The following is a 17,300-nucleotide window of genomic DNA, read 5'->3' on the forward strand; positions in this document are numbered from 1 at the left end:
TCTCAATCTTCTTCTACTGTTGCTTATTTATAGTAATACTCTTCTTCTCTCTCTCTCTCTTCATCTTGATCTTAAATCATTCTTAGAACTTCTTCTAGTCTCACTGCTGCTGTATGAGGCTCTTCACTATCTTCTTTTTCAATCTCTCATAGATGATGTCATCTGTATTATTTTTATACTTAGTTGAGTCTAAATCTATTAGAAGTGTTACTTAAAATCATTATCATTCTACTCTCTTACAGAGTCTCTTCAAGATATTATAATATGTTTTATGATCTGTCTTCTCACACTTGAATATCTTCTTCTTCTCTCTCTTCAATCTGTGATAATGCTCATGCGCCTTGATGATCCGCAGAACCGCAGAATATTTGAAGAGAGATGACATGATTGATTTTAATAAGTGTTGAGAGAGAGATGAAGACAGAGAAGGCAGCTAGCAATAATATAATAATAATGATAATAATAATGATGATGATGATGATAGTAATAGTAATAATAATGATGATGATGATAATGATGATGAAAGAAGAAGTGCATCAGAATATATTATTAACTTATCAAATATAAAGAGATAAAGAAACTATTAACAGCTTTCAGAAATATACAGAAATAGCTACAGTGTTATATAGCAATATTATCTTCATTCAATGCATACACTATTGATATTCTTTATATACATTTATCATATAATCTATATCAGAGATACATACAGAAAACAGATCTTTATTACTAGAGAGAATGATTATTATGATTCTCTATTTTTATATTATAAAGATAAGTTATTCTCATTTCTTTCTTCTCTTTTCTTTTCTCTTCTTCTTTAACTCATCACTAAGTTCAAGCTAATATGAAAACTATTAAAACACTCTTAAAAATTCTCAAATTGAAGAGTATAGACTAATCAAATTTTAAATACAGATGAATTAAATTACATTTAATAATACTAATTATTCATTTCTCTCTTAATAAAATAACAGTCATGTCTTCTCTCTCTCTTTAAATAAAACATAGTCTGTGAAAAGTGAGTATCATGCCAGGTTATAATGATCAACACAGTCTCAGTACACAGAGCTGTATACACACAGTGTATACTGAACTGAGAGACTGTGTGAGTTACAAACTGACAGCAGCATTTCAGAGAGAGTCATGCAGTGTGAGAAAGCTGTAACTCTTAGTCATATATACAGAGAGTGAATCATCACAGTAAGTGTATATACATTGCATGAAAGTAATGCTTTTTAATAATACTCAGTCTCTGATATCATGAAAATAGAGTCTCTTCATAAGATCTGTTTTTATCAGAAGTCAGAGAATCTTATATTTCTTAAAATCATCTTTACATATCTTGTCTGTGAAATTAATGAAGAAAATTATCAATTTCAGTATTCTATTCTTGATATTATTCAAGTAACAGCAGAGTTCACTCTGATCACACTTTTTAAGTGTATATTTTCTAATTATTCACATTTATACAGATATATACTGATTATTTATTAGATGATGTTAAGATAATAACTTATTACAGCTGTGTTATTTTCACTGTGAGAGATATATAATTAATGATAAACATTGTAAAGACTCTGAGAAGTGAGTATTTTAAGAGTGCTGTAGCTCTGCAATCTTGATTTTTTTTATTTTTATTTTTTATTTTTTTCTTTTTCTTTTTTTTTTTATTGTGATTTTTTCTTGTTTTTGTTTTGTTTTTTATTTTTTGTTTTTTTTTATATTTTACATTTTTTTCATAATTAAAATTATATGAATTATAATATATATTCAGAAAAGTAATAATATTTAATAATACTCTCTATTGAATTTTCAACAAATGAGCACTATGTTATAATATTATGTAAGTGAGAAATAATTTCATGATCTTATTTAATATCATTCTCAATAATGAGATCAGAATGAAAATATAACTAAGAATTCAAATATATTCTTTATCTGAGACTAGATTTTTATTTAAAAAGTGAATCTGAAACCTTTAATATTTGAAATAACATGATTTGAAATTAATGTAATGAATACAAATCATGATCAGAAGTAATACTTTTAAGTAATATAATAACTGTAAAGTTTGATTCTGGTCTCAGACATGGTCACACGGTCAGTCTACTTATATCACATCTCACAGAGATCTTGTCATGATAAAATCTCAGAAGGTGAAAGTAATGTTGAAAATAGCAGATGAAATGATGATCTCTACTGCAGCTATAGAAGATACAAAGATTTCAGTGAAAGAAATGAATATACTATTAAATAATGTTCACTATATTCTGAAGTTAGAAGTGAATCTCATGAGTATAAGTAAGCTTGTATATCAGAGTTATATCTATAAGTAGTTAATATATAAGAATAATTATACTATGTTAATTATGTCTTCTGACTGCATGTTCTCATTTACAGTAAGATTAAATGAGAATGATATCTATAAGATGAAAAAACCAGTTATATACAGAGACTTGATTCAGTTTGCTATACTCAATGATGATTTTGAACCTGTGAATACATTACAGGTGAAAGATGATATAATATTAACACTATCTAACAGAAATGATACAAAGATTATAGAACTTATAATGATATAATAGCATCAAAAGCTAGAACATCTGAATTCCATGAATATTGTAAAAATGACAGCAGATTCATGTCTAGAAATGAGAATAAAGAGTGACAGAGCTTTATCATTCTGTAAGATCTGTGTTTAGATAAAAATAACATGTCTAATCTTTACATCTATGACATAAGCTGTTAAGCTGATAATGAGATTCTTTATTAATCTGACAGGGGATGAAAAAACACTTTTTAATGAAAATGATACTCTCACTAGAGAGAGTGTAAGCTACTGATTGAGTATAATGAACAATACAATCTGTTATACGTAAGTAATTCTTATGATAGAAAAGAAAGAATCTACCACAAGATTAATGAATTTTATCACAGATATTAAGATAACTATATAATATTAAGTTGAAATTCTATACTGAGATGATGAAGAAGAGTTTAAAAGTCAAGAACTTAAGATCTACTATCAGAGTAAAGAAATAGTATATGAAATGACTACATCTGATATATCACAATCAAATAGCTCAGTGAAACACACAAATTGAATAGTTATAGAAAAGACATGAAGTCTACTATTTAATAGTGAATTAGAAAGAGAACTTTGAGATGAAGTAATATAAGTCATGATCATGATAATTAACACATTCTCAATATCAAAAAAGATATTTGAATATAAGAAAGAAACATTACTTATATCTTTTAAAGCTTGAACTGAGATGCAATCTTCTATTCATTGAATATAGAGATAAAGATGCAAGATCTATAAGAAGGATTTGAAAGTGTTGAATAAGCTTGTAGATAGAACTGATAGTAAGAAATGACAGCTGATTAAATATCAAGAATTATATTAATATTATATGAGAGTTTCTGTTGCATGTTATCTTAAGATTGCATGAGATATTATATTTGATAAAGCTCTTGACATGAATGCAAATACATCTGTAAATACAGTGAGAGACTTCAATAAATTATCTAATAAATTAAATAGTCTAGATATCAGAGAAGAATGATAGCACTGCTTATTATAACATTTAATAAAGAAAAAGTCAGATGTTTTGAAGATAATTATTAATAAGAACTTAGAGAGTGTAATTGATTCAATCTATCTTCTAGATAATAAAATACAGCTTGTTGTGAATGAAGAGTCTGAAGACTTTATTAATAAGAATAATTCTGTTCTAAGTATTCTGACAGACTGATCAACTACACTGATGAAAGTCAAGAGAAGCTCAGACTGAGACTATTAACATGAGACAATGAAAAAGAAGATTAAGATATTTGAATAGAAGAAGATATATATTATTATTAAAAAGGCTCTGAAAATGAATATTCTTACAGATAAATAAGTATATAATTGAAAATTCAATAATAAGAAAGAAATCATTTACTTTAGAGCTCACTGAGTGATTAGAGAGTTCTTGCAATAGCAGAGTATTCATTATACAAGATTGTATACTGCAGTGATATCAGAGTCTACATCACACAGTTCATTCACTATATTAACTATCAAAGAATGAAAGATTGAATCAATTAACTATGTATTCATGTTTTTGAATAATATACTATCACAGAATGAGATAATCTATATATAACTAGACTGACTGTGTGACCGTGTCTGAGATCAGAATCAAACTTTACAGTTGTCATGTTATCTAAAAGCATTACTTCTGATCATAATTTGTGTTCATTACATTGATTTCAAATCACATTATTTCAAATATTAAAGATTTCAGATTCACTTTTCAAATAAAAATCTAGTCTCAGATAAAGAATATGTTTGAATTCTTAGTTACATTTTCATTCTGATTTCATTATTGAAAATGATATCAAATGAAATTATGAAATCATTTCTTACTTACATAATATTATAACATAGTACTCATTTGTTGAAAATTCAATAAAGAGTGTTATTAAATATTATTACTTTTCTAAACACAGATCATAATTAATATCATTTTAATTAAAAAAAATATATAAAATATAAAAAATAATAAAAAAACAAAAAATAAAACAATAAGAAAAAATCACAACAAAAAAAAAAAAAAGAGAAAGAAAAAAAGAAGAGAAAGAAAAAAAAAATAAAGAAAAATAAAAAAATAAAAAATAAAAATAAAAAAAAATCAAGATCACAGAGTCACAGCACTTTTAAAATACTTACTTCTCAGAGTCTTTATAATATTTATTATCAATCATGTATTTCTCACAGTGAGAGTAACATAGCTGTAATAAGTTATTATTTTAATATCATCTAATAAATAATCAGTATATATCTATATAAATGTGAATAATTAGAAAATATACACTTAAAAAGTGTGATCAGAATGAACTCTGCTGTCACTTGAATAATATCAAGAACAGAATACTGAAATCAATGATTCTTCTCATAAATTTCATAGATAAGATGTGCGAAGATAATCTTGAAAAATATAAGATTTTCTGACTTCTGATAGAAATGAATCTCACAGAGAGACTCTATTTTCATCATATCAGAGACTGAGTATTATTAAAAAGCATTACTTTAATACACATGCACTTACTGCAGTAATTCACTCTCTGTGCATGTAACTGAGAGTTGCAGCTTTCTCACGCTGCACAGCTCTTTCTGAGATGCTGTCATCAGTTTGTAACTCATGCAGTCTCTCAGTTCAGTACATACTGTGTATATACAGCTCTGCATGCTGAGGCTGTGTTAGTCATTATGACCTGGCGTGATACTCGCTTTTCACAGGCCATGTTTTGTTTGATTGAGAGGGAGGGGAATGTAGACTGACCGTGTGACCGTGTCTGAAACCAGAACCAGATTTTTTGATAGTCTCATTATCAATTCGACTGATCCCATTACACGGTTTTAACATTAGATAGTAGTTTCATACTGTTTCAGTGAGACTTACTGTCTACTCTTATCACATTTTTCAAATGAGACCATGATTTCCACTTCTCAATTTAAATTATTTTTATTGCTTTAAATGACTTTAAATCTCATTTAAGTGTTACCAAAAAGTGTTACTTTTTAAAAAATTAAAAATAGTCTAAAAAAAACCTTAAAATGTCTAAAAATAGTAACTTTATGCCAAGAATGAAACTAAATGAGATCAAATGAGATCACTTTCTCATTTTTTTCAAGTTATGGTTTCATTTTAAGATCTGATATATAGTCACTTTATCTGTTTTTTTGATAGCCAGTCCCAGCGGGATTCACGCCAAGAAATGTATGGGACCAGATCAAATTGAATCAAATGTGAAATTCATGATTTCAGCGGCCAGTCTAGGGGGATATGACTGCTGTTTTATTTAAGAGAGAGAGTGAGTAATTGAATCTGTAGAAGATAATTTGATTTCTTCTATATTTGAAATTTGATTAGTCTATACTCTTCAATTTGAGAGTTTCTGAGAGTGTTTTAATAGTTTTCATATCAGCTTGAAATTAGTGATTGATTGAAGAAGAGAAAAGAGAGAAGAAAGAAATAAGAATAACTTATCTTTATAATATGAAAATAGAGAATTGCTGTAATTATTTATTCTAGTAACAAAGATCTGTTTGCTGCATGTATTTCTGATACAGATTATATGATAACTGTATACAAAGAATATTAACAGTGCATGTATTGAATGAAGATAATGTTACTATACAACACTGTACCTGTTTCTGTACATCACTGAAAGCTGTTAATATTTTCTTTAAGTCTCTTTATATTTGATAAGTTAGTAATATATTTCAATACACTTTCTCTTTCATTATTATCATCATCATCATCATTATCATTATTATTATCACTATTATCATCATTATTATCATTATTATCATCATCATCATTACTATCATCATTATTATTATCATTATTATTATTATTATTATTATTATTATTATTATTATATCATTTCTGACTATCTCTTCTGCCTTCATCTCTCTTTAATACTCACTGAAATTAATCATGTTATCTCTCTTCAAATATTCTGCAGTTCTGCGGATCATCAAGGCACATGAGCACTGTCACAGATTGAAGAAAGAGAAGAAGAAGATATTTAAGTAAGAGAAGACAGATTATAAGACATATTATAATATCTTGAAGAGACTCTGTAAGAGAGTAGAATAATAATGATTTTAAGTAATACTTCTAATAGATTTAGACTGAACTAAGTATAGAAATAATGTGAATAACATCATCTGTGAGAGATTGAAGAAGAAGATAGTGAAGAGTCTTATACAGTAGCAGTGAGATCAGAAGAAGTTCTGAGAATAATTTAAGACTAAGATAAAGAGAGAGAGAGAGAAGAAGAGTATTACTGTAAATAAACAGCAGCAGAAGATAATTAAGAAGATGTTAAAGTAAGAGATAAAGAAGTCAAAACTGATAAGTTTTTTATTTATTGAGAGATAATGATTTTTAATAATACTTCTGTTCTCTAATTGATTAGCAGAAGCTGACAGAGAAGAAGAGAATTGAGGTCTTGTTCAGATCTTGAATACACTCTATAATTTAGAATATTGAGAAGACAGCTCTGCTCTCTGAGCATGTCAATCTGCTTATAACTGAGATGAAATCTGAGACAGCAGATCAGAAAATGCGGGATTTTGAAGTACAGATTAATCTGGCTAAGAGAAAGTAGCAGAAACTCTTCTCTGAGAAGGCATTAGAGAGAGATTTTGAGATGATTATCATCTCAGATAAGAAGAAGAAGAAGAAGAAGAATTATTATTATTATTATTATTCTTCCATTATACTCATATGCAAGCGGAGCTTATGATGAGTCCTTGCGTGATGTTAAATACAGGTCAAGTGTTGGTTATACAGGAGGAAATACAGGTGTTGAGACCACGCCAAGATAACAAGAACATAGGAAAATACAAAGGAGTGACAATTAGATACATGCGATAATAACTTCCCAGCTCAGGAACATAGAGCGATTCATTGAAGTGATTTGTACACCTCTGTATTTATTAGGAACCTGAGGTGCTTGAGTTCCGGATTTAATGTATCCCCTGCGGGTTTCGAACCCACGCGCCTTGGTTTCCCACGCCAAGGCGCTACCAGGTGGCCGCATTAACCATTCGGCCACCGGGGCAGAAGAAGAAGAAGAATGAGAAGTAGATTATAAAGAATGATAAGAAGAATGAGAAAGAGAAGAAAGATAATAAGTAGAAAAAGTTTTTTTCTTTTTATATTAGTTAGTTATAAGTTCATAATTATTAATAATTGAAATTAATTTTGAGTTTTTAAAAATTATTGTACAAGTTGTAATCAAGTCAGAAACAATATATATATATATATATATATTTAACTATCATGATTCATAAATCACTATAATGTATAAGTATCAACATTTTTTCAACATTGATATTCATAATATTAATATATTTTTAATAATATTATCTGATAATGTAATTTAGTAATGCTCTCTTTCACAATATTAATATATTTCAAGAAATATGATAGAGATTAATCAAGATTGTTTATTTACTTTTATATATCAATGATATTCAATCTGAGTTAGTACTAAAATTATAACTAAGTTAAGAAACAAGATTATTTTCTCTTATATTAATTCTTCTTACACACATCAGTGTAGACTGGCTGCTGGAATCATGAATTTCACATTTGATTTCATTTAATCTGATCTTATACATTTCTTGGCGTGAATCCCGCTGGGACTGCCTATCAAAAAAACATGTAAAGTGACTATATATCAGATCTTAAAATGAAACCATAACTTGAAAAAAATGAGAAAGTGATCTTATTTGATTCTATTTAGTCTCATTCTTGATATAAAGTTACTATTTTTAGACATTTTAAGGTTTTTTTTAGACTATTTTTAATTTTTTAAAAAGTAACACTTTTTGATAACACTCAAATAAGATTTAAAGTCATTTAAAGCAATAAAAATAATTTAAATTGAGAAGTGAAAATCATGGTCTCATTTGGAAAATGTGATAAGAGTAGACAGTAAGTCTCACTGAAACAGTATGAGACTACTATCTAATGTTAAAACTGTGTAATGAGATCAGTTGAATTGATGATGAAACTATTAAAAAATCTGAGCCTGGTCTCAGACACGGTTACACAGTCAGTCTACATTGATGATCAGTTATAGAAAATAAATTATCATCTTTCTCAAATTATTATTATATCTTCTGAATTCACTTCTTTCACTTCTTTTACTTCTATTAAAGATTTACAAACTCTTCAAGAAATCACTGTGAATTACAAAGTCTATATTGTTTACAATTCAACACAGAATACTCTCTTTCAATTATGATAAATAATTACTTAATTCTTCACATCTGATTTCAGGTCATGAAATTTATGAAAAACTCAACATAAATACTGAGATGAACTATGAAATAATTATCAACAGATTGTACTGTAGATTACTGAAGAGTCATCTCTCTACTATAATCACTGTAACTTCATTCAGAAACATTCATCATAAACTGATCATAACTCTGAAGAAATTTTCTAATATCTAAAGTCATCAGAATGCAGATAATAAAAGAAAAATAATCAGAAAATTACTACTGAGCTGATAAGTTACTCTATCAAATAATGATTTTTGATAATACTAACTTTCTAATTTGAAGAAAATTATGTGAAAATGACTCTGTATCAGTACTCTGATTTCATAACTCTCATCTGATAACTTCTGTGAATAATTACTTCACATGTGTATATCTCTGAATCTTTCTCTTCAATTAATTGAAAATCCTGAATTCTGAACACTTTCTCAAATACTTAATTCAAATCTTCATATTTCACATTGATTCTGTCTTCAGTTCAATCTTGAGATATACTACAAAGTTAATATACAATATCTAGAATCAGAGTTGAAGAATTATCAAAGAGTGTCTCTCACAGTGAATGCATGAACTAGTATAAACAATCTTACATTTATAAAAGTTACATATTATTACATTGATGAGAACTGAACTTATTAAGAGATATTAATTGAATTTAAATCATTGATCAGTAGTCATACTGAGAATTATATAATAGAGATATTAATAACTATGATTAAAAATGACTATTGAGATATTAGTCTCAGTTTTCTTATAATTATAACTGATAATACTGTAAATAACTACACTATAATGAAGAGCTTGAAGCAAAAATTGACTTTGTATTTCTAAAATAATAAATAAGATTATATTCTCTGTATTACTTATATGATTTAACTTGTAATATAAACACTGATAAAGAATCTTAATATTGAGATAAAGAATAATGAGATAACTGATTCTTGAAATGAGAATAAGATGAAAGTGATTACTCAAGTAACTTTTATATTCACTTTGTAAAAGATAATATTTTTTAATAACACTTTTTAATATTACTTTTTAATAACACTTTTTGATAACACTATTGTTAATTTTGAATAGATTGACTAATAATTTAAATATCACAGATTTAAAATATTGCTAATACAATTTATATCTCTTCTAAATAATAACAATGATTTCATAATATTCAATAAATAAACAAATCAGTCACATCACTGAATATAATACAGAATATTAAAACACAGTGAAGTTTAATATATAAGATAACTATTCAAGCTCTTTAATTATGTCAGATAATTGATCATTGAGTACAACACTCTGATTGAAAAAAGATTCAGATATTAAAACTTTCTGATATAAAGTGAACTCAGTTGAAATATGTGATTGATTTACTGTTTCAGTTTTATAAGATAATAAAGACAGTCTCAATCACTTGTACATTAATGCTGCAGTCAGTCTGATGAGTGTATAACAGTTTATTTACTCATCTTAAGAAGCAGTTGAATCACTTAAAAAGAAATTCAGTCTGAGATAATGCTATAGTGCAGGCTATTGTTACTGTAAGAGATAGACTGGCCGCCGGGACCATGAATTTCACATTTGATCTCATTTGATCTGGTCTCATACATTTCTTGGCGTGAATCCCGCTGAGACTGGCTATTAAAAAAACAGGTAAAGTGACTATATATCAGATCTTAAAATGAAACCATGACTTGAAAAAAATGAGAAAGTGATCTCATTTGATTTCATTTAGTCTCATTCTTGGCATAAAGTTACTATTTTTAGACATTTTAAGGTTTTTTTTAGACTATTTTTAATTTTTTAAAAAGTAATGCTTTTTGATAACACTCAAATAAGATTTAAAGTCATTTAAAGCAATAAAAATAATTTAAATTGAGAAGTGGAAATCATGATCTTATTTGAAAAATGTGACAAGAGTAGACAGTAAGTCTCACTGAGACAGTATGAGACTACTATCTAATGTTAAAACCGTGTAATGGGATCAGTTGAATTGGTAATGGAACTATTAAAAAATCTGGTCCTGGTTCCAGACACGGTCACACGGTCAGTCTAGTAAGAGATAAACTGATATATTACTATAGCAAAACTGAACAATCTTTTGCAGAGTACTATGCTATAGCAGCTCTACTAGATCTCTTCTGTTAAGTTAACATCTACACTTCTCAAGATTGAATAGAGAAGAAATAAGACTCATATATCAAATTAGTCTGAGACTACTATAATATCAATTATCAGAGATTTGAATGAGCAGATGTTCAAGATGTGAAGACAGTGAAATATAATTCTCTAGTAAGTAATAATCTTTGATAATGCTTTATATCACATAGAACTATAATACTAACTTTGCAACAGAACTTGTATATATTGATTATAACTAAAAATCAGATAAAACTACATGCTTATAAAACTGAATTTGACTACTATCTTCAAGATAATCTGATGAATTTACACATCAAATCAATTCTAGAGTTATAAAAAATTATTAAGAGTATATATTTAACTATTACACTGATGACATGTGATATTCTGACAATTTTTTTGACAGAGATGAGAATGAAGTGAAAGTTCAACTCAAGTCAAGATATTTATCACTATCACTGAGAACAATTATAAGAAACAATCAAGAAACTCATGATTATAAAACATGAAATTATCAGACAGTTTAATATCTCTGATCACAGTATATCAGAGAAGTGTAGTTTTCATGAGAAAGTGAAGAATAAACTTGTACAAGAATGTATTTAGTTGTTTTATAAGTGTTATTAATAATTGTTATCAAATTCTGATTATATAAGTAATCACTGAATGAACTGAATAAGACTGATTTTAATCTTCAGTTTCAGTCTTATTCTGATTTTGAAAGAATAATCATCTTTCACAGTTTATTCTGAGAAATTACTCTCATTTCACTGTTCTTGAATTAAATCTGATTATTTTTCACATCATTTCTCTCAGAAATAATTCATTTTCAGATTTTTTTAAGACTTGATTCTGGTGAGACTCATGTCAAGAAATGTATGAGATCAGATCAAATGAAATCAAATATGAAATTTATGATCTCAGCAGCTAGTCTATATACAACTATTCACAGATGTTAATCACAGTAAAGAAGACTTGATAAGACTACTTTATCAGAGTCTATATTAAATGAAGTAAGTTATAAAAGTATAATATTTTCTAGCAATGAAACATCTCATTATATTAAGATTCAAGATATTATCTTATGATGATGAATTTTTATATTACTCTGTTCACAAGATCTATCTAATATTACATATCAATAATTATCAGATGATAAGATCTCAAGAACAGTAATTAGACTGAGTATTAAAAGAGATTATAAAGAGATTTAAGACAAAGAATATCAAAGAGATTAAGTTATATCTTAAAATGAAGATTAAATATCAGAGAAATAATAATCTAGCAGTTACACAGAGTAATTATATTGAGAAGATTCTTGAAGATTTCAGCATAAATAAGATAAATTCTGTGAGAATCTTAATAATGATAGATATACAACTGAAATTTTCATCTGATGAGAATGATGAATTGAATAATAACTTTACAGCTATAAGATATTATCAAGAATTAAGATGATTACAGTATTTAATCTCAAGCAGCTGATTAGATCTAGTATTCAGTTAACTATCTCTTATATTTTAACTCACATTTATACAAAGTATGTTAAGCAGTGTTGAAGCATGTTCTATATTATATCAAGAAGATGAAAAATCATAACATATTATACAGAAAGAAGATCAGTGATAAGAGTCTGAGTTCTGTGATATACTGCAATTCAGACTGAGCAGAGACAGATTCTTAATATAAATTAACTACTAACTATATTATATTGATTAATGAGTCATCAATCTCATAGCAGTCACAGAGACAGATATCTATTATCAAATTAATCACAGAAGCTAAATATACTACAGCTAGTAAGATAGCTTATAAGATAATCTGATTGAATAATATGTTATATAATACTGAGTTAATAAATTATGAAAAAGTGAAAATATACTCACATCTATAAGTTGATAATAAGAGAGTAATTAATCTAGTAAAGAGAGAATTCTTAACACAAAGATCACATTATATCAAGATTAGATATTATATTCTTCACAATTTGATTAAAAAAGAGAAAATCATGATAGAACATGTTAATTCTACAGTGAACATAGCTAGACTAGTCACTGAAACTAGACTAGCTATCAGAACTATGAATTTCATATTTGATTTTATTTAATCTGATTTCATACATTTCTTAACATGAATCCCGCTGAGACTGGCTATTAAAAAAACATGTAAAGTGACTATATATCAGATTTTAAAATGAAATCATGACTTGAAAAAAATAAGAAAGTAGTTTCATTTGATCTCATTTAGTCTCATTCTTAATATAAAGTTACTATTTTTAGACATTTTAAGGTTTTTTTTAAACTATTTTTAATTTTTTAAAAAGTAATGCTTTTTGATAACACTTAAATAAGATTTAAAGTCATTTAAAGCAATAAAAATAATTTAAATTGAGAAGTAAAAATCATAATCTTATTTAAAAAATATGATAAGAGTAGACAGTAAGTCTCACTGAGACAGTATAAGACTACTATTTAATATTAAAATCATGTAATAAGATCAGTTAAATTGATAATGAGACTATTAAAAAATCTAATTCTGGTCTCAGACACACTCACACAGTCAGTTCAGCTAATATTATAAATTTCATATTTGATCTCATTTAATCTGATCTCATACATTTCTTGACATGAATTCTGCTGAGACTGGCTATTAAAAAAACATATAAAGTAACTATATATCAGATCTTAAAATGAAATCATAACTTGAAAAAAATAAGAAAGTAATCTCATTTAATTTTATTTAGTTTCATTCTTGATATAAAGTTACTATTTTTAGACATTTTAAGGTTTTTTTTAGACTATTTTTAATTTTTTAAAAAGTAACACTTTTTGATAAATACTCAAATGAGATTTAAAGTCATTTAAAGTAATAAAAATAATTTAAATTGAGAAGTGAAAATCATGATCTCATTTGAAAAATGTGATAAGATGTAAGAAATCCCGCTCCTCGCGGATTCTTTACCTCTATTCCTATCTCTCGCGTAATCAATAGGGCTAGCGGCCCTTGGCTACACACAACTATATAGACTGGAGTTCGCGAATACTATTCACAACTCAGCTTAAATGCTATTATACATTTGACCTCTACATTTATCTTCCTACTGTGAACACTTCTAGTAGTTAACAGTACATATCATATCAAGCTGCAAACACCTGAATAATCACCTGTGAGCACTTATTCTTACATTTCAAGCTCAGTCAGTCAGCAATCACTCATTATAACTGAAAGAACTAGAAACTTGCATGCTTCAATCCCTGCGAACTCTACTGCAGGCACTCAGAAGCAGCCACTCAAACCATGAATAACCCCCATGAAAGAAGTCTCAGAGGACTTATCAACCACTCACAGGACACCATTCTCTGCATCTGTGACAGAGAAACCCTCTGAACTCATGAATGAATCAATCTCAGTGAAGAACATTCTTGAGCATCTCCTGCAGAATCAAGCTATTTTTCTACAAGAAATGCTTACTGCTCACAAACATTCTCAAACTGAGTCTCTAGACATAATCTCCAGAGACACCTGCAAACTGAAAAGAAACTTCCTCAAGTCACAACCACTTAAGGCCATCTATTGAATCATAATCTATAAAAGCTTTTGCAAGTTTGCATTTGAAATTGACTCACAAGCCTGACTGTGTGATATGAAAGATGAAGAAGCTGTCATCTATATGATGACAGACCTCTATTACACTGAAGCCAAGAACTGGCTGAATCATCTAGAGAATGATCATGAGAGATTCTGATGATCTGTTCTCAAGACCTATCTAGAGAATAAGTTAAGAGACTCTGCAAGCTGAACAGAGAACACCTGAACTGTGATTATCAATATTAGGAAAAGAGATGAGAAATCTGATGAAGACTACTCACAGCACTTCATAGAATTGTGACATGAATTGAGACCTGTGAAAACAGGGCTCTGAAATAAGACCTGAATAATGATGTTTGTGAAGAGGCTGAATAAAGACATGCAGAACAAGCTCATTGAGCAAGGCTCTAAGCTCTTGACTCTGAAGAAACTGATGACTCTCATTCATTGCTTGCAGATCACTGTGAGAGCTACAGACTCACAGAGAGTGAATCATTGATCAGCCCCATGAGGGCCAGGACAACAGAGAACAGATTTGTCAGAAAAAGATGACAAGGCACAGAGAGATTCATGTCTGACTGCTGAGCAGAGAGAGAGAGCTTCACAAGCTTCTGTGAACAGAGTGTATAACAGAGAGATCAAGGAAAAGAGACTCTGTTTCATCTATTCTAAATCAGAACATCTCTATGCAAACTGTCTGAATAAATCAAAATAGAAATTTGAAGAGTTGTGAACAGAGTCAGCAACAGCCTTCTTAAGAGCCTTGAAGCTGACACCTGAATCTGTTGCTTTCTCAATGAAAATGCTTACTTATGAGAAGAGACTGCACCGCAGTGCTGCTGCCTCACAAGCATGAGAAGCATTGATGGACTCAGGATCCCAGGTCACTGTGATGTCCCTAAAGCTCGCGGAGTGAATGAGCTGAAAGATGAAGACTGAGAACCTGCTCTTGCAATAAGCAGGGTGTGAGAACTCAGATCTGAGAACTGAGAAACTTATGAGAGTCATCTTTGAATTGCAAGATCTCTCTGAAACCTGAAGAAGATTTGTGAAAACTGTAATTATCACAGACATCACAGATGACATGTATTTAAGACTTATATGACTTTAAAGACACAATCTGCACATAGCTGTCTGTGAGTCAGGTTTATACTTTCAATCAGTGTTGACAGACTCACTTATGAAGATAGAAGCAGTTGATGCTGCAGAGTTGATTAGAGAAGATAAGCTTATCTATGTGATGACTTTACAAGTGTCTGAGAACCTCGCGGTCATGGAAACTGAGCTTCAGATACCAGAGAAATACTGAGATCTCACAGAGGTGTTCAGCCCAGCTAAGACAGCTGAGCTTTCTTCTCACTGTGAGAAGAATCTGATAATAGATTTGATAGAAGAGCAGAAACCCTTCTGAGAATCAATCTATAAGCTCTTTCATCACAAGACAGAGGTCTTGTGAATCTATGTGAAGAAGAATCTGAAGAATGACTTCATTCAATCTTCACAGGTCTCTGTGAGAGCCTCTGTGATATTTGTGAAGAAGAAGAATGAAGATCTCAGATTGTGTGTAGACTACTGTAACCTGAACTTCAAGACAACAAAGAGCCACTATTCTCTGTCTCTGATTGAGGATGTGATCAATCATCTTGCGGGAGCTGTCATATTCACACAATTGAATGTGATCAATGTATATACACAGCTGTGAATACAGTCTGAGAATGAATGAAAGACTGTCTTTAGAACTGCACTGAGATTATTTGAATATCTAGTGATGTCTTTTGATCTAACTAATGTCTCTACAGCATTCCAGTCTTTCATTAATAAAACACTTCACACATATCTGAATGTCTTCATGATAATATATCTGAATGATGTGGTGATGTACTTCATGAAGAAGAAAGAACACACTGAGCATGTGTGAAGTGTGTTGAAGGTCTTAGATGAGACAGAACTGTATGTTAAGCTTGTAAAGTGCAACTTCAGTGCTCACTGAATTAATTTCCTAGGATATGTAATCACTGTGAATGATATTCAGATGAAATCTTCACAGATTGAGACTATTCTATCATGACTGAAGCCAACTAGTATTCATGAGATTCAGATCTTTCTGAACTTTGTGAATTTCTATAGACAGTTTATCTTTGCATTCACAAGAATCTTCTTGATTCTTACAGACATACTGAAGAGTGAAAACAAGAAAAAGTCATTCTGTGAACAGAGGATGAAAAGGTTGTTGAGAAGAGAGAACTGTAAGAACTTTCTTATCTCAGAAGCTCACAGAGTCTTTGCAAGATTGAAACAGATATTTGTGAATACAGTGATGCTGTTTCACTTTGATCTCTTGCTCTTAACCAGATTGAAGACAGATGCCTTCTTCTTTGTAATTTCAGAAATAGTCTCACAACTACAGTTAAATGAGAACTGAGTTTCAGTGATCTTTTTCTTATGGAAGATGCAACCCGCGGAGATCAACTATGATATTCATGATCAGAAGCTTCTTGTGATAGTGGAATTCTTTCATCACTGATATCACTACTTTGAGAACCTTGTGACAGTGATTACTGTTAGAACTGATCATGACAGCTTGCAACAGTTTGTTTCAATCAAGAAACTCTCACAGCAGCAGGTTCACTGAGCTCAGAGACTGAGTGAGTTCTGATTCAAGATAGAACATATTAAGGGAACTAAGAACTCAGCAGACAGACTCTCTCACAGGCCA

At 29.2% G+C, this 17,300-nt stretch overlaps 1 pseudogene across 1 annotated transcript; it reads right to left on the bottom strand.

Moving 5' to 3' along the window:
- Positions 1-7,537: 7,537 nt before the first annotated feature.
- Positions 7,538-7,626, bottom strand: BDCG_16712 (annotated as a pseudogene). Its single transcript has one exon. The product of its transcript is annotated as a tRNA-OTHER (tRNA).
- Positions 7,627-17,300: the final 9,674 nt, after the last annotated feature.

Source organism: Blastomyces dermatitidis (genome assembly GCF_000003525.1).
Source record: "Blastomyces dermatitidis ER-3 genomic scaffold supercont1.3, whole genome shotgun sequence".
In the NCBI taxonomy this organism is placed as follows: domain Eukaryota; kingdom Fungi; phylum Ascomycota; class Eurotiomycetes; order Onygenales; family Ajellomycetaceae; genus Blastomyces; species Blastomyces dermatitidis.